Source organism: Anguilla rostrata, chromosome 16 (genome assembly GCF_018555375.3).
Source record: "Anguilla rostrata isolate EN2019 chromosome 16, ASM1855537v3, whole genome shotgun sequence".
Lineage (NCBI taxonomy): Eukaryota > Metazoa > Chordata > Actinopteri > Anguilliformes > Anguillidae > Anguilla > Anguilla rostrata.
In genome coordinates, this window is record NC_057948.1 from 2,771,770 (window position 1) to 2,779,936 (window position 8,167).

General features: G+C 41.6%; 1 protein-coding gene and 2 long non-coding RNA genes across 3 annotated transcripts in view; 1 reads left to right on the top strand and 2 right to left on the bottom strand.

The window, feature by feature from the left end:
• The window catches only part of LOC135242400 (protein NLRC3-like), a 1,894,071-nt gene that overhangs the window by 778,036 nt on the left and 1,107,868 nt on the right, over nucleotides 1-8,167 (top strand). The gene's annotated exons all lie outside the window — the stretch shown is intronic.
• LOC135242451 (uncharacterized) overlaps nucleotides 1-8,167 on the bottom strand; it is a 641,023-nt gene that overhangs the window by 549,152 nt on the left and 83,704 nt on the right. The gene's annotated exons all lie outside the window — the stretch shown is intronic.
• Nucleotides 3,381-4,018, bottom strand: LOC135242474 (uncharacterized). The gene is made up of 2 exons (XR_010326365.1): nucleotides 3,536-4,018; nucleotides 3,381-3,504 (listed from the first exon to the last, which is right to left on the bottom strand). It is a non-coding gene; the product is annotated as an uncharacterized LOC135242474 (long non-coding RNA).

Here is an 8,167-nt window from a genome sequence, read left to right on the forward strand (position 1 = left end):
CTGATTTGATACATTTACAAATTATTTGCAAAGATAGCATTTGTGAAATAAATAAGGAGTTTATTGATATCAGAGTGATCTGATGGATCAACGTTTGTCAGAATATACAATTCATGCAGATTAAAATGAAGAGAAGCTATATTAAGTTACAGTATTAAGAAAAGGTGCCCTATTTTGGTGACAGCACAGGCACAAACACACCTGGAATTGCTTTCACCAGGGTTGTTAGTTTTATGGTCTGCAGTTAATCTGTTAATCTGTGTCAGCATGGGTTTGTTGGTGCAATCGGGGATGTGCCAATAGAAACATTTGGCACTGTGTTAGTTTGGTGTTGAATAATGCGTTTGCAGTTAAACCAACCCATACCAGGTTTTAACTTGTGCTAAACTTGCTTTTAATCATGTGTTTGGCTGGGCTAGGTCAAGGATTGAGTGAACTTTTAGAATGTTTAAAATGCATTTTAGAATTTTGGATTGATTGGGTGGTACATCACTGTACAGCCCTCAGAAAGTCAGTGCATTCTTTGTGGTGTGCTGTGTTCTACACTACATAGGCATACACCATGGATGTGACATAGACCCTCACAGAGAACACATTACAGGACTTTCATACGGAGAGAAGCAGAGTCGCATGTGACAATCACTACAGATATTACAGAGCACAGAGTGCACGAGAGAGCAGGGACTGGTTGTCTATATAGCCGTTTCACTAGTGAATGTACATTCATCTTATCAAGTGCATGTCTGGAATGAATGACACTTAGTTGAAGTAAATTATTTTTTTGTTTATTTTAAATAGTGGTATAAAACAAAAATTGACAGTAAAGAAACAAAAAAGCTATAGTAAATCCAGACAAAATGCTTCTTTCCTGTCCTCTGGTGCACAAGCGCGATGCCTGCCTAGCTGAAACAGTAGCGGTGGCAGCAGGATGGAGAGGCTGACTGGAGGCTGTCTCTGCCAGCTGCCTCCTGTTCCTGGCCAGTCTGGGAATATTCTCCCTGTGGAACTGTTCATGAGAACAGAACCGTTTATTACAGCTTTTAAAACTGGCATATGAACAGAAAGTACACTGTTTTGTTTAAATATTAACAAAAAATTGAATCAAAACTATTCAGTTTCATCTTCATTGGTTTGTAGAAGTCCTCATAATGGTTGTAATAGTTCATAGTGTTGGGCAGAGAAAATTCTCCCCTTAGAATAACCAGGCATGACAAGGTATATCCATATAAGAAATAGGATTTATTTCTGCAGAAAGAGTCCAGTACCTACACACAACAAAATGGATAAGCACGAACTGAAGAAAGCAGGGGCAGTTGGTACTTGGTTAATACATAAGCATATAGTAAAATAAATAAAAACAAAATAAATGATTGGCTGTGACTAGTCATATAGCATAAATACTGAATAAGCACACGGTGACCTCTTAGTCTTAAGCGTTACATAAACAAGCTTTAAATCAGAAATAATTAAATCAGAAATAATAGTTTGGTCTTTATCTATCAGTTGCTTTCAGAGTCCTGGGCAGCATGGTGTCATAGTCGGTTTCTCCCTGGCAGGATGGCAGGGGCGAGGATAAGGAGGAAAGCCAAGCTCACCAGTTTGGACTTTTACAAATGTATAAGACAGAGAGAAAGAAAACACACAGACACACACACACACACACAAACACACGTACATGCATTATTTCTAACTTATGCTTGTCCTTGGGAGGTCTGGTGCCTGGAGACGGAGGGGCCCGGAGACGGAGGGGCCCTGCTGCAAGGTCTAGGAATTTAGTGTTGTACAGACTTCTAGTTATGCTAGAGAACACTCTCCTCCCTTCAGCAGAGATGATCACAACACGCTTGTTGTTCAGCCATGGTAACATTAGCATTTGGCTGTGTTTCCCAAAGGGACAGAAATGGGGTGATCTGATTGGCAATAATGAAACCAAACCCAACCACACCCACAGTCAATTTATTCTGATCGAACCAGCCTCTTTTACAACTGTGCCACAGTTGTCCTAGTGCCTGGAGTCAATAAATTACTGAAATACCCAAATTCACCAGCGCCTTGCATTGCTGCTAGTGTTTGACAGTTGTGCCTTGACTGAGAAAATAGGGCCCAATTAAACATCTAATTTAATATCATAGGCTCAATTACATGAACAAAAATTAGACAGTCCTGGAAATGAAGTAGAAGATAATCATGAAAGAAATGAATGAAAGACAAAACAAAACCACAGCTTGTCTCTCCCACATTAAACCTGATCAAATCCAAAGATGCACAGCTGAGAAGCTAGACAAAGCTGAGACACAAGACCAAAGGCTCATGTTTGCTTAACAAGTCAACACTTTATAGCCTGTATTCAATGAACATTTGTCCTTAACTTGGACTTGGACTAGTAAATGCACTTCACATCTTTTCTTCACAAACTCAGTTTGGTGAATTAATTCAAGTCATTGCTGTAATTGCCAAACTATTTGTGAAGAAAAAACATTCCTTTCTTTTAATTGCAAGTTTTAATTATAAGAACAAATGTTGTTTGAATCCCTGACATGTGTTTGAAAGAGGGGGGTTCCCCTTCTCTTCCTGGTCTAGGCATAATGAATTAATGATTAGAAGAGAGGAGAGAATTTTCTATACCCCTTTTTATATTTTACTTTTAAGCCACTTGATAGGATAACACTTCTTTTCAATGTCATGATTAAAATTATGTTAATTTTGGTTTGGCAGGGATACGTTTGGTTATGAATTAAATGTATGTGTTTCTATGTTGTGAGGCTAGGGCAGGCAGTAAATGCACCATGTTACAAGGCCAGTAGTACCACCCTGGTCTCTGCTTTATTCTGGTATAGGCTGACCCAGAATCTCCAGCATAGTGCTTGTAGATAATATGAAAATATGAAGGTAGAGGAATTGTAGGATATAATTGGGTGCCAGAATGAGGTCTTCTCAGGGAACTGTTAAAGTGACCTCTGCCCCCAGTGCCTGTTCTTGAATTAATTATATGGCTCATCTCAGGCCAAAGCCTGGCCTGTACAGGGATTCTGAAGTTTCCTGGAGCCCAGAATGGTGTCTTCTTGGGCTGCGCCATCAAATGTATCACTATATCAATAAAATAAACTCAAAGGTATCATTAACAGGAGTTCCCACAGACCTTTGGAATACCTTGTTTCTCTACCTGGTCATATGTAACACCAGAAGAACGGACACACAGCTAGTCATATGTGAACAGATAACTTCCTTGTGTTTCTGCTTCTAAAGTAGGGATGCACCGTTATTTCGGTCACCGAAAATGTTCGGCCGAAAATAGCAAAAAATAACACATTCGGTATTCGGCCGAAAGAGTGAAAATGCCGAAGATTTTGACCGAATGTGTGTGTTTAAAAAAAAAAATGATTGTAACAAAAGTATAGAAATAAATGTGACACTGTTTCGTTGCTCTCCTGCGGCTATTGATGACGCGTTCAAACAGTGCCGGTGTTGTAGCGAATTCAGTATCCTCGAAGCGAACTGATTCCCCTGTCCGAGCACGCGCGTCTCGCGCTTCGACTTTCATTTCAAACAGCGCCTTTTTGTGTGCATTTAGAACGGCTAATACTCACAGCATGCAGCGAGTAGCCTATTTGTACAGTTATTAGATATTTTACATTTCCCTTGATTAGTCAACAATCGGCACTGACTTATCTTTTGAAATCAAATGAAATATAGATTCCACCATTAGGCCACAGGTGAACATTTGTGGTTGGAAATCATGTTGGTTGAATGATGTGTGTTTTCTCCGTTTATTTGTTTTTTTTTTTTTAGTAATTGTATTCTTGTATTGTACAAAGGAAATCAATAAAGATCTTGAATTACCTCCCAAAAAGATTTTTACTGAATATTATACTAGTATCAACTTTCTGTGGAACACTCCCTGCCCTCTATGTTCATTACCCCAGTTATTGTGCTTTTTTACTATAATGTCTGCTGGAAAGGACTGAATGTCCAATAGACTAATAAAAGTTTTTTCATCACGTTGTCATTTTGTAATTTAATTTTGTCATTGAAAAGCATAAATCAAAAGCAAAATTGATTTAATGGTACAAATGGACAAATAAATGAAAAAATACCGGTATTCGGAATTCGGCCAAGTGTTTCCTTTTTTTCCAGTTTTGGTTTCGGCCAAGAATTTTCATTTCGGTGCATCCCTATTCTAAAGTAAATTTACTATTAACTGTATTTTAGCTTGCAGTGCGGTGGGCTGTTTGTCACAGAAAACCTAAACTAAAGAAGCAAACTCACTGTCCTCTCTGGAAGATGTGCTTTATCCTTTGCATCTTTCCTTTTGGTGGTAGCTGTGCCAAACATTCATCAGCTTTGCAAGTTCCCTCACTGTCCACTTTGAAAGAAGGCAGCTGAACTTCTGGGATGGGGTGGGATCTTGCAATATAAAAAAGGGGCCATTTGGGTCAGAATTACATCTGTAGAACTGTCACAGTTCAGTCCAGCAGGATGTGTAAATGGTAAATAGACTGCATTTATATAGCACTTTTATCCAAAGCGCTTTACAATTGATGCCTCTCATTCACTAGAGCAGTTAGGGGTTAGGTGTCTTGCTCAAGGACACTTCGACACACCCAGGGCGGGGTTTGAACCGGCAACCCTCCGACTGCCAGACAATCGTTCTTACCTCCTCAGCTATGTCGCCCCTGTGTGTAATTCTCAGGTCCGAAGTGCGGCAGCTGGAGAGTGTAGCACAGACATCTTCCTCAGAGAATCATCAACCTTAAAATCCTCAATTTCACTCTTCATTACTGAACACTGTCATTTGTATCATTTACCATATGTTTTATGTATACCTAATATTATTATACTATAATATATGAACTCTTCTTTGCAGACTGAACAGCTGTGGCCTCACAGAGAAGTCCTGTGATATTGTGGCCTCAGCTCTCCAGTCATCAGACTCACCCCTGAGAGATCTGGACCTCAGCTACAATGACCTGGGAGATTCAGGAGTGGAGCTGCTCTGTGCTGGACTGATGAGTCCAAACTGTAAACTGCAGAGACTGGGGTGAGTAGTGCTGTGTACTGTGTGACATTAACTAAATAGAATTACTGATTATGGAAATGTAAGGGTTTGAATTTTGTCACAGGGAAGACTAATTTCCTGACTCCATTCATTTTCAAAACCTCTAACCTGAATGTTTGTGTGAATACAATTTTGCTCATAAGATTATTGACTGGGGTGTGCTCATATGAAATGATGGGCAGCTTGACCCTCTATCCTGGAGAGAGAGACTAGCTACTGCTGCCAGGCATTCATCAAAGTGTGACATTAAGACCTTCAATGCTGGGAGGTAAATGTCCTGCTCATCCAGGAATCTAAAACCAACAACTATCCCTGGGATTAACCTAATTAAGATTTACCCCATTTGGGCATGACCTCTGTATTATTCTATTAAATAACATTTGGGAGATGTGTGCGCCTCACACAGAGCTCACCCCCAGAACTGAGTGGGCTACCGGCCTCCTGGTGACGTTCAGGTGGTAGAACCTTGCAAAAGTATCTGGAGAGACCCAGACTGCGACTGAATAAATTTCCTGTAAGGAGAGCCCATGGAATATGGCCCACAATGCAGCCATACCCCTCGTAGCATGAGCCCTCAGGCCCAAAGGGGGTGTTATCCTCTTTGAATCATATGCCATAACAATAGCTTCCACAAGCCAATGGGACAGCCGCTGCTTAGAGATACTTTTCCTTTACAGGCAGGGGCCCAGGCCCTGGTCACTCTTTCTAAAAACCTTAGTCTTTGTCATATACATGCGGAGAACACAGCATATGCAGCCTATGCTCCTCGTCAGAGGAGAAAGGTGGTGGGTGAAAAGCGGCAAGCTCCAACATCTCACATGTGAAAGGAGGGAAGCTTTTAGGCATAAAGGCTGGATTGAGCTTAAGAAAAAGCCTGTGCATTTTAGGGGAGAATATTGTGCACTAGAGATGCACTGAGAGCACATGGAGTTCACTGACTCACTTAGCTGAGGCTAGTGCAAGCTGCAGCGCTGTCTGGAGAGACAACAATTTTAAATCTATCTCATGTATAGGCTCAAATGGCTATAGAGACAGAGCCTCCAGCTCCAGTGATAAATCCCTGGAGCTGGAGATAGATCTTATTGGTAGTAAAGGATTTCTCTTTATCCATAAGATTCTGTGAAAAGCACAGCACGTCAGAAACAGAGCACTGGTAAGGCACTGACTGACGAGAGGCACACCATCTTTCAAACACCTGACACTTATAGTCATGAAGTGACCTGGTAGAGGGCACTCTCGTGCTCTGGATGGTTGCAGGCATGCGAGGGGGAAGCCCTAATGCATTGAGGTTATGCCTCTCACAGGCCAAGCCCATAGAGCTACTCTCTCGGGGCAGGGGTGGTGTATTTCCCCGTTCACCTGAGACAGGAGGTCTGTGCGTAGCAGGAGCACGCATGGCTGTACATAAAGGAGAGGGATAATCACTGCAGTAACATTTCCACAATCTGGGGATGGAGACACCATTCCCCGTACAGTGGGTTTCCCCTTGACAGCAGATCAGCGCTCGTGTTCAGAATTCCTGGAACATCAATCAATCAATCAAATTTTATTTATATAGCGTATTTCACAGCAATTGTCACAATACGCTTCACAGACAACCCTGGCCTAGACCCCCACAGGAGCAAGCCTAAAGCAACATGGGTCACGCGTAACCACAGAAAGTGACGGCTGCTCCAGACCAGCAGTCTGTTGGCTAGACCATGGAGCTGGAGGTGTCGTGTCTAGGAACCGACAGAATTCAAAGTCCAATCGCCAATCTGTAGAAAACAATTTCACAAGGGGAAAGACACCACAGCAGCAAGCTCTTCAGAAAAGTTAGACTTTATTGCACAGGTGCACAAAGCCGGATCAATTCAGCCGAATTGAACCTCGATTGTCAGTTTCACATACATTTTATACACAAATGTACCCCACAACTCCCCTTAACACATTTCTAAAAATACCAGCCATCTGGTCTTCTTGGCACCACAATGATTTTGATTTTCCTGCTCTTGGGTCGGCCTGACCTTCTTGGCACCACAATGATTTTCTGTTCTTTAGACGATAACGTTATTGTGAACTGTTGCCCCAACTTTCCTTTATACAAATCTTAGTCTTTTTCTGTAATGTTTCTTTAAGCATACAAGTTACAGGATTTATAGCCTCCTGTACTTTTCTATATATATTCAGCTTAAATAAGGGTCGCTGTAAAAATGTTAGTCTTCTAGTACTTCAATAGCGTAGTGTTCGTTTTGGAAAAATATTCACCTTCTAGCCTTTTTACTTGGCAATAATGTAGTGTTAGTTTTCTGCTGAGTAAGTATGGTTTTTTTAAGCCTTCTGCGTTTGCTTTTTTTCTACAGTGGACACTGTGGTTTCTTGCGTTTCCATAAGCTTAGCTGCAACTACTGATATAGGTTTATTGGATTACATATTGATTATATTAGTGTATTGTTATACATGTGATATATTTTTATCATGCAGCATCGAGAGTTTGGAGGAAACAGTCTGATCAACATTGATGGGAATACCCTAACTTTAACATGTGACGTCATCTCAATCATGGGGAGTCTCAAAATTTTCCTACAGAGGGAGCGCATGCCACCTTGGTGATTGACATATGCTACCGCAGTCATTATCGCAGCGTACGAGCACATGATGTCCCCTTAGACAGGGAAGAAAATGTCAGAGTGCTGTCCATATAGTTAATAGCTAAAAGAAAACTGATTCACCATGTAACCCTCCTGAGACCCCCCACTCCAGAGAGGGATGTGTCTGTCCTTTTTTCCCATATGAAAACGATCCTGAGAGGGGTTCGCTGAGTGTAAAAGTCTGTGTTTTCCCAGTGACGCAGAGTTGCAGAGTGCTTGTGCGTTACTATGAGACAGCGATGGAGATCGCACACGGGGCTGAGGTGAAGGGATGAAATCCACCTCATAAAGCCCCTCATTCTTAACAGCCCCAGTGGCAAAACCTGAGAGGCTGGCACCATCAGCCCCTGTAGTCTGAGGCATGTGTGATACTGTAGTCTCGAGTCGGGCTTAAACTGAGAGAGACATACACATACACACACTGAGATCCAAGATAGGAAGTTGAGAACCATCCTTCTTCGGGAGCTGGAAATAAGGAAAA